Here is a 12,896-nt window from a genome sequence, read left to right as displayed (position 1 = left end):
TGTCCCCAGGCTGTTCTGGAGGGTTTCTCAGCCTTCCCAAATCCTAACTGATAATTACTCCTCTGGTGGAGTCAGCCTTGTCAGGAGAAAAAGTCGAGGATGCCACTCCCTACAAACAGGGACCAGCACGTGTGGGCCACATGGAGAACTGTGGGCAGATACAAAGGCGACACAGTCGTTTCCAGCAACCATCCAGAGACCAAATTTCATGCCCTAAAAGGATAGTCCCATGACTACCCATTTCTTTTTATCTTACAAAACAGAAAGCCAGTTCTCCTAGTTTTTTTAATCCCATTCCTCAAAACCGAGTGCCTCACACAATTGATTGATGCCACCACTACCCAGGCATGACTTCCCAGTCCTCAGCGTCCTTTGTGAAGTTCCAATAGTTTACTCACCTCTGACAGTTCTGTCACTGGTGATCAAATCTTGTAGTCACCAGGAGTCCTCTTAGAGAAGAGGCCAGTGCCAGCCGGATCTGAGAGTCCTCTGAATGCTAGAGCAAAGGAGGAGAGGTTTCTGGGAGGTGGAAGAGCAGACTTATCTCTGCGGGACTGGGATAGCTGGCTCTCCTGGAGATGGGCTGGGGGAAGAAATAAATACCTCTGGGGCTAGGCCTTAAGTTAGAAATCCTCTTTTATTGGATGGTGGGTGGAGTCCACAGTTTTCCACCAAAAACAAGGAGGGCGGGGATGGGAGAAGCCCTATCCTATATAGTCACTACCAGTCTGAACCAACCCATAGCTGACCTGCAAATGGGTTTTCAGAGGCTCTAACTGATAAATCCCAGGCAATAGAGTTCCCACATTTCCCCTTCAGGGTAGCTAGTGGTCTTTGAACCTAGGTGATGGGAGGGAAAGAATCCTAAAATACCAGTTACTAGTCCTTTCTGTCCAAGACCACATTTCTTCTCTCACTAGAAATCAGACCCAGTGCTAAGCTGGGATTTTCTTACTGATCATCTCCCAGCAATAGGAAAGGAAAGCATCCTAGGAAAAGATGCCCAGAGAGGTCTTAACAGTGTGGGAGTCACACAGCATCAGAATCAGGATTAGAACTCAGGTCTCTGGTGGTTCTTGGTAAAATTGCAGCCAAAGCCTCCCCTCCCCCCCCCCCATTGCTCTAAAGATATTTCTGGGCTGTGAGCTGATTTGAGATGAATATCTGATGGTGATGATGGGGTGCCAGTGAAGAAGCTCGGGCCAAGAGTCACCTCCAGTGCACTCTGATTGGACTGGACAAGCTAGGGTAAGGGTAGGCTCGATGGAGAAGGGCAGGGAGGTGGCAGCTGGGGGCGGGGTGGGGGGGGAAGTTATTTTTAGAGGTGGCTGGAAAGCCTGGGCACTGTGGCACAGCCCCAGCTGGCGGGTGCCTCGTTACAATGCAGGGTAGGGGGTTCATAGATCGGAGAGAAGAGGGGATTCGTGGGTGGCAGAGCAAGGGGTTGCCTATACCTTTAGTCAGGAACGAGATTTCAGTTGGAGTTGGCTGAGAGAGCTACTCAGGCACCATGTTCCTAGGGTAGAGAAGAGAAGGGGACTCACTCCTCTGTTCCAGGGGCTCCCTCTATCTGACATTCGCCTCCAGGAGTACCCTCAAACTCCACACTGCCCCCGCCTCACCTGAGATCCCGACCCTCTTACCTCTCGGAGACCGGGACTCAGCGATGGCAGCGGTTTGTCCCGGCTGAGTTTAGAGCGTAAGGGGTGAGGGAGACTAGCTGAGGTATTTGGGCGCAGGATGGAGCAAGGGGTGCTTACGGGAATTGGAAGGGATGCAGTGTCTTACCCACCCCTGGGTTTTGGGGTTCCGGCTCACAAATCCCTCCAATCCGGAGGGGTTGTGGACGATTTGCGCCTGGGCTGTCCCCTCCACCTGCCCCCCATCCCCCCCGGACGGCCGCAGCGTCCCCTTTAAATGCCGGGGAGCCGGAGCAGGGGACGGCGCTGCGGCTGCTGCAGCACCGGGGCCCACCGCAGTCCCCGTACGTCACAAGCGACTGTCCAATCACAGCGGCGTCAGCGCACATCAAAGGGGCGGGTGGCCGGCGGGACACGCCTCCCGGCTCTCCCCGGGGCTCCCCGAGCGGGAACGAAAGTGGGATTGGGCGCGTCGGGAAGAGGTCGGAGGGTGCAGATGGAGTGCATCCCTTTAGACTAGTGTGGGTGGGGAGCACCTTATTCTGTTAAATGCGGACGTGTTTTAACTCCTTCCTTCACACCCGAAAGTGTTGGGGTTGTGGACTTTTCTCCGTCGCTGCCTTCAGAGCTCGGGTCCCGAAGATTTGCCCAAATGCACCCCCCACCCTCTGCCCGCACCCTGTTCTTCGCTTGTAAGCTGAGTGGTATGACCCAGCAGTTCCTCTCCCACGTGCGCACGGCTTGGTGCCCTCTGCCCTCCAGGCGGAGTCACAGCGCCTCGCTGTGGCCCTGGGGACCCTTCTCCCAGGTTACAGACGAGAGCCGGGAAGGGAACTCGTAGGCTTGCCCACCCTAAATTGGGGTAAATGACTGTTTGCCCCTTTGCAAAAGGCGCTGTTAAGCGAAAGACACTCTTTTCTCTGCTTAAGAGTTCATTCCTAATTTCCCCAAGTCGTGCGACAAGCTTGCATCTTCTAGGACTCGAGCAAAACAGCACTGGTGGCAATAATAAAGCTCAATTTTGATAGAGATTTAAAAAAAAAAAAAAAGAGTTCATTCCTAGCCCCACTACTCCTCGTTGCTCTCCTGTGTTTGGAGGAAGGGAGAAGTTTGTGCTTAGGGTGGAAGGAGACAAAAGTTCTATTTACTGAGTGTACACACAGAGTCAGACGCCGTGTTAGGTGCTGTACAGCGGTTGAAATACACAACAGTCCAGAAAAACCATTTGCCCAAGAATCCCAGGCCAGGCACCCTTGATTTTCTCATGTCAAAGGGTGGACTGCTGGAGGATGGTAGGTGCAGCCAGGTATTAATTGAATCCTTTTCTACATCCTGACCTCCCTCAAGGCCAAGAGGCCTTGAGGAGGATCTGAAAGATTCTCAGACTGCAAATCTTTACAAAGCGGGGTGTGTGTGTGTGTGTGTGTGTAAAGATGACGATGAGTTTGGAGAGGGCACAGGGGGTGGAAGTCAGCAAGGAATGACCCTACTAACCTCTGTGATAGGGACTGGAGGTCCCATTCATAAATAAAATAAACATGGCTCATCCCCACATCTAAAAAGGGGACTTGTTGCCATTGTGTTTTACTAAGTTTCTGAGTAGGTTCCAACACTCCAGGGCTAACCTGTTACCCAAGGACCCCTCACAAAAGACAGTGTCTTTATGTGCTGTTAAGTCCAGAACTGACTCATAGCTGACCCTTCAGAGGCAGTAAATCTCCCAGGAATTTATTGTCTATCTTTCTCTCACAGAGCAGCTGGTCTCAAACATTGTACCTTTGGGTTGGCAGAGCAGCTCCTTACCACTAGACCACCAGAGCTCCTGCATAAAAGGCAATCAATAATTCAAAACTTCAGACCTGAGGCATGAGACACAACAGATGAATGCACTTGATGCCATTCAGTTCTACATGTCAAGAATGATGATACGGCAAATGCTTTGTGGGGTACATATTTACTACAATTAAACAACAACAACAAAAACTGCACCCTGGGCACGTCACTGCCCCCTCTTAGAGGAACACCCAACACCCCAACTCCTGTAACTGACTTGCTGTTCTCACTGCTTCTCTTCCCTCCTCACCTTCGCTCCTCAGTGCCTCTTTCCCACTCCCCAGCACACCCTGCTCCTTTTCTCCCAGGGATTTAGCCTCCTTTCCCTCCACCCGTGTCCAGGTTGTTAGGCTTCCTTGTCCTGCGATGCCAACAGCTTATTCTCCAAGAAGTCCTTTTCCAACCTGCTGGTCAGGCCAGCTCTGCCTGTTAATACACCCTGAGTTCCTGTCATAACACCTCATTACATGTCTGAGTGCCCTAGCACTTAGTAGGTTCATTATGTACTTTTGCATATGTCAACCTGCTACTTGCCCAGGGTCACCCAGTTACTGAATGGCAGTCCTGAGCTTCCAACCTAGCTATTAGGGGCCAGAGTCTGGGCCTGACCCACTCAAGTCTGTCCTTCCTTCTGTCCTGTAAGCAACAGAAGGCGAGACAGAGCCTGGCACACTGTTGTTAAGCCTCAGTGTTGGCAGTGCACCTCCGTACCACAAGGCACTAGCGCTCCCTGAGCCTCACATGCTGTTATGTACCATCGAGTCAGAACCAACTCATCACTGGCCCTCCAACAGGTTTCAGAGGCTGTGAATCACACAGGAGATTATTTCTCTTTCTCACTCACTCGGAGCAGCTTGTGGATTCAAACCTGGTGCCTTTACAATAAAATCTCAATTAAAAAAAAAAGAAGTTCGTTGTTAATTAAATGTCCCCTGATCTGCTAAAGCTCAGTATTTGTGTTTTATATAATTTCATCTTCAGGAGAACAAGTTATTCCATTATTCTTCACTATTTTATAACAAAGACATTGACAGATCTGTTTGCCCAGAATCATACACTGCACGAGGTACTTGGTTTAAATCCTGATCCTCTAAAGGGATTAACCCTTCCCCAATCTTGTTTCTAATGTTGCTGCTGGAGTCCAGGGAGGGATGGGCAGACGACTATAATCTCATAGTTTTTACTGCTGACCTTTGCCTCCCACCAGCTTCATAGGCGCCACAGGCAAAATCCTTTTGTGAAATATGTGTTGTTGCTATGTGCCGTGAGTCACTTGTGACTCATAGCGACCCTATGTACAACAACCCTAAACCCTGCTCTATCCCTTGCCAATCTTATTGTCTACGACATGCCTATCCCCATTAACCCAGTGACGGAATCAATCCATCTCATGGTGGGTCTTCCTCTCCTGTGCTGTCCCTCCACCGTCCCAAGCATGACATCCCTCTCCAAGGTCTGATCCCGCCTTGCAAAATTTCCAAAGTATGTAAGACAGAGATTCAGAATCCTTCCCTCTAAGGAGCAGCCTGGCTTTACCCTCTCTGAGACGAACTTGTTTGTTCTCCTAGGAGTCCATGGTATATTCAATACTCTTCTCCAATACCACAGCTCAAAGGCATCAGCTCTCCTATCATCCATAGTTATTGTCGTCCAACTCTCTGATGCATAGCAAGTAATTGCAAAGACCATGGCCTGTATCAGGCACATCTTAGTCTCTAGACTGACATCGTTGTTCTTCAGTACTTTGGAGAGGTCTCTGACAGCAGACTTTCCCAATGCAATTCTTTTAATTTCCTGGCTGCTGGTACCAAGAGTGTTGATTGTAGAGTCAAGCAAACTGAAGCTGTCAACAATCTCAATCTCTTTATCATCTATCATGATGCTGCCAGTTGGCCCAGGGGTGAGAGTTGTTGTTTTCTTGATGCTGAGCTTCAATCCGTATTGAGGGGTGCAGTCCTTGACCCTCCGCAGCAAGCGCTTCAGGTCCTACTCAGTTTCAGCAAGCAGGCTTGTGTCATCTACATAATGCAGATTCTTGATGAGTCTGTGTTTCATTGACTATGCAAAGACATTGGAAATATGTGTAAGAACTCCAAATTATCCCTGTCCTAAAATTGTAGGACACAATCTCATTGCCCTTTATTGAAACTGCTCTCATAGTAACAATGAGTAAGCAGCTTTCTGAGCAGCCAACTGCCCCAGAGGTCGGCTAAGGTATGGACCAAGATGGGGACAGAGATGGCACATGGGCTGCAAAGCTTCTCTCCTCCTGTGTGAGTTTCACCTTGTGACTCGAGTCCAAGAACTTGCAGAAAGCTCATGGAGACAGGAGTCATCCAAGGTGACAAGACGCACTGGAGTCCCTGGTGATCCCTGACTCAGGCAGCCAGCCAGCGACAGGGCTCTGCAGCTGCTCTTTACAAAGGGTGCCTCACTTGCTCAAAATTTCCCAGTTGGCAGAGACAAAGAAGCCAAGAAATCCAAGAACACAGCCTCAGGCTCTCCCAAATTGAGAGAGGTTGGCACCACTTTTTGCCACACCCTTAGGAAAAGATGAAACTTTGCAGGGCACCTACCTACTGGGTGCCAGGCGCTTAGACCTCACAGCCACCCTGCAGGTGAGTTTTAATATTCCCAGTTTTATAAATTACATAGTAAAATCTCAGGGGACTTGAGAAAGCATTACCCTGAGACCATTCAGCTCAGATGCCTGCACTGCTTTCCACCCTGAGAAGGCAAAAAGGCAAGGTGAGCAAGAGACTGATTTGGATGAGTTTGGTAGACAGAGACTACCAAGAATGTCCTCAGCAAAATAAGTATTGGAATCTTAGCCTCTATCCTCATGGGTGTAATCTTGTTTGATAAAGGAGTGTTGTTATGTTAATGAGACCATGTCTGTGGGGGGGTATCTTAAACTTACAGCCAAGGACAAGGTGATAAGGAAACTAGAATACTGGCAGTGGAACAACCAGAAAACAATGGCAATGTTGACCCATTGTGAAGAATGTAGCTAATGTCACACTAGAGTGTGTGCAAAAACTGCACAATTTGCTATGGAAACTTTCATAGAAAACTCAATAAAATATGACTTAAAAATATACATGAGGTCTCAGAAACCTTGAAAATTGGCTTTTCTATCCATTGCCTTTGCCCCCTGGGTGGCATGGTCTCCAGCTACCTTAACTACAGACACATGATCTTGCATATCATCAACAGCTCTGGGACCAATATTAAAAAGCACTTTCAACACTGTGAAGAACAGTGGTAGGCAGGGTGAAGAAACTGTGGCACTGCTGTAAAGATACTGTGGCAAGGTGTAACGAAAGGAACCCTGGAGATAGAGCCACAGTTAAAGACTGTGCTTCCTGGATGATTGGAAGAAAAGCTGACTTGTAATTGCGATGAGGTAAAGTTTGTTGGATGATTGAGGAAACCAGAGGTTTATTTGTGCTGTTGACCTGAACTTAGACTTTCACTTGTTGACTGAGAAGCTGTCGGAATTGAAGAACTATGTCGTGCTATTAAACCGGCTTGGGATTGCTGGACTAAACCTGGACTTGCATTGTATGATATTCTTTGCCTCCCCCACTCTCCAACCTGTTTCCCTAATAAACTCCACAACTGTGAGTAAAGTCTTTAAGTCAGTTTGCAACAAATACTGGACTCAATGATTTGTAGAACTAGGTGCAGGAGTATATGGGTGGCATGTCTGAGCATATAGCCATTTATTTAGTACTATTTAGGGGAAAGTTCTCCTTTGAAGCAGCTAGCTGTGGAGTTAATCTCTGACTCATGGTGATTTCTGTAAAGCATTGTGCTCTACTGGCTTCTTGCCTTCTGACTTTTTAGAAATAGATCATAGGTCTTTCTTTTTAATCAGAAACTTCTGCCAGAAGTTGGGCATTATAGCAACTAAAATAGGATATGATGGTACTTGAGGTGCACTTGCTGGAACCAAACCCAGGTCGTCTGCACAGAAAGCAGAATTCTACCACTGAACCACCACTGCCCCCTGTGAAGTGTTCTAACTCAACGTTTTGCTCTCAGGTTGGAACTGACTCATAGTTGATCCTCCAGAGGGTTTCTGAAGCTGTAAATGGCACAGGAAGAGATTGCCTGATTGCTACTGGATTTGAACCTTCAGAGAGGTGTGACTTTGGATAAGCAGTGAAACTCTCTATGAGTTCTCCTCTGAGTTCTCTCTGAGTTCCCTTTTGCTGTTGTTGTTAGGTGTCGTTACATTGAGTACGACCCATAGTGACCTTATGAACGACAGATCTGAACCCTGTTAGTTTCCCTATTTTCAGAGGGGGGAAATGAGGCATCCTTAATAGGCAGCCTCAAAGGTGAGTCATACTGCAAATGGAACAGGCATGACAGAATGTGGAGTCAAGGAATCCCATTTCAGGGGCCAGACATGTCCTTCCCGGTTGGGCAGCCTTAGCCGAACTACACAAGCTCCCCCTTTCAGAGCCTCAGTCTCTCATCTGGGCAGAAAGACACTGCCACCGCGTCTACCTGGCAGGCAGGTTGTCAGATCAGGTAGGAAATGAATGAGGAATCATCTGGAAGATTATGGCAGAAAGTTTCACATGCTTTCTGGGGTGGGGCAGCAGTATTAAAATGAGGGTGTCGCAGGGTTCAAATCCACCAGATGCCCTGCTGAAGAAGGAGGGACAATCTCCTCCTGTACCAGTCGGATCTGATTTGACGGTACACACACACAGAGAAATAATAAAATTTTTAAAAAATAATAAAAAAATAAAATGAGGGTGTCCACACGCAGAAATTGCTCAAGTTCTTTCTCCTGACATATTTTTAAGGCTCTTCTGGTGTCTGGCAAGTAGAAGTTCAAGGGTTTACCTCCTGTAGGCTGAGGATGGCCTGGGGAATTAGAGGTGTAATCTCAAAAGCTGTCCAGAGAATCTCCCTGAAAGACATTTACAATGAGAGATGATTTAGAAAAGGAGGCAACTTTTGGCAAAATAGAAATGGATGTGTTTGCTGAAGGAGACCTTTTGCACTTGGAATAAAGCATGAACTCCAGCTCACTTATCAGGTGGCTGTTACTCTGTCCAGTGTCTTACCTGGTGTTTCTAGTTCCTCAAACACACACCAAACTCTGTCGTCTTTCAGATCTTGGTACAACCTGTTCTCTCACAAGATACTTCCAACCCTAAGAGGCTGTTAGTTCTTTGGCATCCTCTCGGTCTTGACTAGGGTTTGCTGGTGGCATAGACCTTAGGGAGGTACAATGCTAACCCAAAGAAAGGCCTCACTTCTTTGGCAGTTCGAATCCACTTGTCACTCCAAGGGAGAAACCTGGGCAATCTCTTCCTGTGTGATTTACAGTCTCAGAAACCCTCTGAAGAGTCAGCTACGAGTTGGTATTGAATTAATGGTGGTGAGTTTGGTTTCGGTTTTTGTAGATTTTTTTAGGTCTTATCTGAGAAATGTAGTCATTGATTTGCTGTTGTTGTGTACCATCAAGTTGGAACCGACTTGTAGCTGACTCTCCAGCGGGTTTTCAGAGGCAGTCAATCGCACAGGAGGAGATGCCCATCTTTCTCCCACAGAGCAGCTGGTGGATTCGAACCACTTGTCTTTGGATTAACAACTCAACTCCTTATCACTAGGTCACTATATCCTTGGTTGCTCCCACCTATTGCAAGTGTTCTTTACCTTCAAGATCTTTGTAACAATTTGTAAATTCATATGTGTTTATAGGTTTCTTCTCTGCCTTCTCTACTAGACTGTAGGTTTCAGGAGAGCTGAGTGAGGTCATATCTGCAGGGCCTAAGTGGCTGCTGAGTGACTGAACAAACAGGCCCCTTTTTGCTTCCCGGCTGACACTGACAACAGGTGAAGCAGGAAAGCAATCCCACAGGGCCCTTGCAGTCTGGCTCAAGTCCAGTTCACTGGGTATTTCCACTCATTTGCCTTTGGAGGCACCAACCTTCCCAGAAACAACTATTCAGACTCTTGAATGTCTCCCTCCAGTTCCTTCCTCTTGGCAAATGCCACACATTGAAGAGGACAAAACAACTTCGTCTCTGCCTGTGTGTTGGGCCCTCCTCCATTTGAGTTTACCTTTCTGACTGCATCTCAGGTCCCTCTCCCCTCATCTTATGCACTCTAGCTGCTACAAAGTCCTTCTTTAGAATGTTAAACATAATATATCACAGACATACCATACCATACCATACCATACCATACCATACCATACCATACCATACCATATACATACCATAACCTCTGTCCACAGTGCTTCCTATCCTACCCTATCCATGGCCCTTCACCAAGCTCACCTGTCACTTTCATGGGAAATCTTGTTCTGCTACCATTCTTCAAGACCGGGACCCCCCCAATTGTATACCTCATAGTATCCTGTACTGCTTTATCTGGGTGATTGATTTGTAGCTGCTGGTCCCAGTAGCTCGACAAAGACAAGGATTTTGCTCGATGTCTGTAACAGACATTCAGATGTTCTATGGGCAAAATAATAAATAATGCAGGAAACACTAAAAGAAGATGGAAAGAATATGCAGAGTCACTGTATCAAGAAGAATTGATCAACACTAGTGGAGATGGAGAGCGGGAGTGGAGGGGGAGGGAGGAAAATGTGCAAGAATTAATGAATTTTAAAAAAATTGTAGTTTTTTAAAAAAATAATTCATCAACACTGCGCATATGACAAGAACCAATGGTAACAAAGGAAGACGTTCAAGCTGCACTGAAGGTATTAGCAAAAAATAAAGCCCAAGATTTGATGAAATACCAACTAAGGTGTTTCAAAAGCAAATCCAGACCTGGGTGCGCTCACTAGCCTATGCCAAGAAATTTAGAAGACAGCTAGCTACCTGGCCAGCTGACTGAAAGAGCTCTGTATTTGTTCTCATTTTAAAAAATTAAAAACATGATCCAATTATTGAAAATATTACTAGTGACACATGTTAGTAATATCTTACTGAAGATAATTTTTTAAGTGGCTAGAACAGTACATTTACAAGGAACTTCCAGAAATTCAAGCTAGGTTTAGAAGAGGCTATGGATTGAGAGATATCGTTGCTGATGTCAGATGTAGTTTGACTGAAAGCAAAAGAATACCAGAAAAATGTTTACTTGTGTTTTATTGGCCATGTAAAGACATTTGATTGTGTGGTTTATAACAAATTATGGATAACATGGAGAAGAATGAAAATCCCAGGACTCTTAATTGAACTCATGCTAAACCTATACCAAGAAACAGTTGTCCAAACAGAACAAGGGAATGCACCACTGCTTAAAATCAGGAATGATGTCAGTATTGTATCCTTTCTCTATACCTATTCAATAGGTGTGCTGAACAAATAATTCAAGAAGCAAGACTATCTGAAGAAGAATGTGGCATCAGATTTGGAGAAGACTCAACAATCTGCTTTATGCAGATGATACAACCCTTGTTTGCAGAAAATGAGTAAAATTTAAAGCACTTGCTGTAGAAAATCAAAGACCACAGCCTTCAGTATGACTATAGTCACATCATCAAGAAAATCAAAATCCTCACCACTGGACCAATAAGCAGCATCATGATAAATGGAGAAAAGATTGAAGTTGTCAGCAATTTCGTTTTACATTAAGTCCAACATCAGCACCCACGGTATAGAAGTCAAGAAATCAAAAGAAACTTTGCACTGGGAAAATCTGCTGTCAAAGACCTCTCCAAAGGGCTCAACAGGAACCATGTCACTTGAAATACTAAGGGGTGCCAGATGCAGGTCCTGGTACTTTCACTTGATTATTAAACGGTGGTGTTGGAGAAGAGTAATAAATATGGCGTGATTTGCCAAAAGAACAAACAAGTCTGTCTTCAGAGAAAGTGCAACCAAGGTGTTTCTAGGAGCGAAGATGACATAACTCTGTCTCACATACTTAGAACATCTTGTCACAAGTAACATCTTGTGTCAGAAAAAGGCTTGAGAGCAAGAGAGAGAAAGAAAGAAACTGGTCCCAAGAAACAAACAGGCTTTTATTGCATGGTTTGAAAGGGATGGCAAATGAGCATGAACAGAGAAGGTCAAAAAGGTTCACAGGTGGTCTAGGGTGATTTCTTTCTTTTCTTTTCTTTTTCTTTCTTTTTTTTTTTAATATGCCAAGTTCTTTATTGGTTTTATTTCTTGCGTTTGAAATACTCTTCAATGACATCCTTGGCCTGTGATTCTTTGCCATAGTCCTTAACAACTACACAACTGCAGTCGACTATTTTGCGGGGCTTTCCTTCTAGGTCAGTTTTGCAGAGGCCTACCCACTCCCCCAGTTTCTTATTATCATCAACCTTTATCAGGTTGATTTGGTGTTCAGCACAAAGGGCCTCTACTAACTTGACATACATAGGCTCATTATAGTTGGATGCAAGCACACATAGATAGGCTTGGCGCTTGTCTAAGGCTTTGGCAGCTTCGCGGATTCCACGTGCTAGGCCATCGTGGATGAGGGTGGTCTTTAGCTCCACTTGTAAAGCGGTATTAACATCCATTACACCTCCAGCAGCAATGCCTTCCTCGGCCATGGCGGTGGGTTACAGGTGGAGCGGAATCTTGAACGCACCCGGGCCTCCGCCTCCGCACAACTCGACAGCGACAGGGGGAAAGGGTGATTTCTTTTTATAGGACTTTTAGGAGAGGTTGGCTCCACAATCAACATTCTTGGCACCAGCAGCCAGGAAATTAAAAGACATATTGCATTGGGAAAGTCTGCTGCCAGAGACTTCTCCAAAGTACTGAAGAGCAATAATGTCAGTCTGGAGACTAAGGTGCACCTGATACAGGCCATGGTCTTTGCAATCACTTGCTATGCATCAGAGAGCTGGACAATAACTTGGGATGGTAGAAGGAGAATTGATGCCTTTGTCCTGTGGTGTTGGAGAGTAGTATTGAATATACCATGGACTGCTAAGAGAATGAACAGATTCATACTGGAGAGGGGTAAACCAGGCTACTCCCTGGAGGCAAGGCTTCTGAAGCTCCGTCTGACATACTTTGGACATGTTGCAAGGAGGGACCAGTCCTTGGAGAGGGACATCATTCTTGGGAGGGTGGAGGAACAGAGCAGGAGAGGACGACCCCCAATGAGATGGATTGATTCAGTGACTGAGGTAATGGGGGTAGATGTGCCAGAGACAGTAAATTCACCACAGGACAGAGCAGGGTTTAGGGCTGTTGTACATAGGTTTGCTTTGAGTTACAGACTACTCATGGCACGTAACAACAACAACAACAAGGAAAGGTCAGGGAGGACAGATCCTTATCAGGGTCCAGGCTGCTTTAGATGTTATCTGGTTTCTCAAGGAGTGATCAGGCCTGTGGGCAACTGCTATATTTTTCCTCCATTCCAGAACCTAAAGGAATCTAATGGATAGGAGTAAAGTTATCATCTTTAGCTACT

At 46.2% G+C, this 12,896-nt stretch overlaps 1 pseudogene; it reads right to left on the bottom strand.

Annotated features, from left to right (window-relative positions):
- Window positions 1-11,622: 11,622 nt before the first annotated feature.
- LOC102872177 lies at window positions 11,623-12,021 on the bottom strand (annotated as a pseudogene).
- Between the last annotated feature and the right edge of the window lie 875 nt (window positions 12,022-12,896).

The sequence above is a fragment of the Elephantulus edwardii genome, unplaced genomic scaffold (assembly GCF_000299155.1).
Source record: "Elephantulus edwardii isolate Elephantulus edwardi_28Jun2011 unplaced genomic scaffold, EleEdw1.0 scaffold00077, whole genome shotgun sequence".
Lineage (NCBI taxonomy): Eukaryota > Metazoa > Chordata > Mammalia > Macroscelidea > Macroscelididae > Elephantulus > Elephantulus edwardii.
Note: the sequence above shows the minus strand (reverse complement) of the source record. Positions and strands in the feature narration are given on the sequence as shown.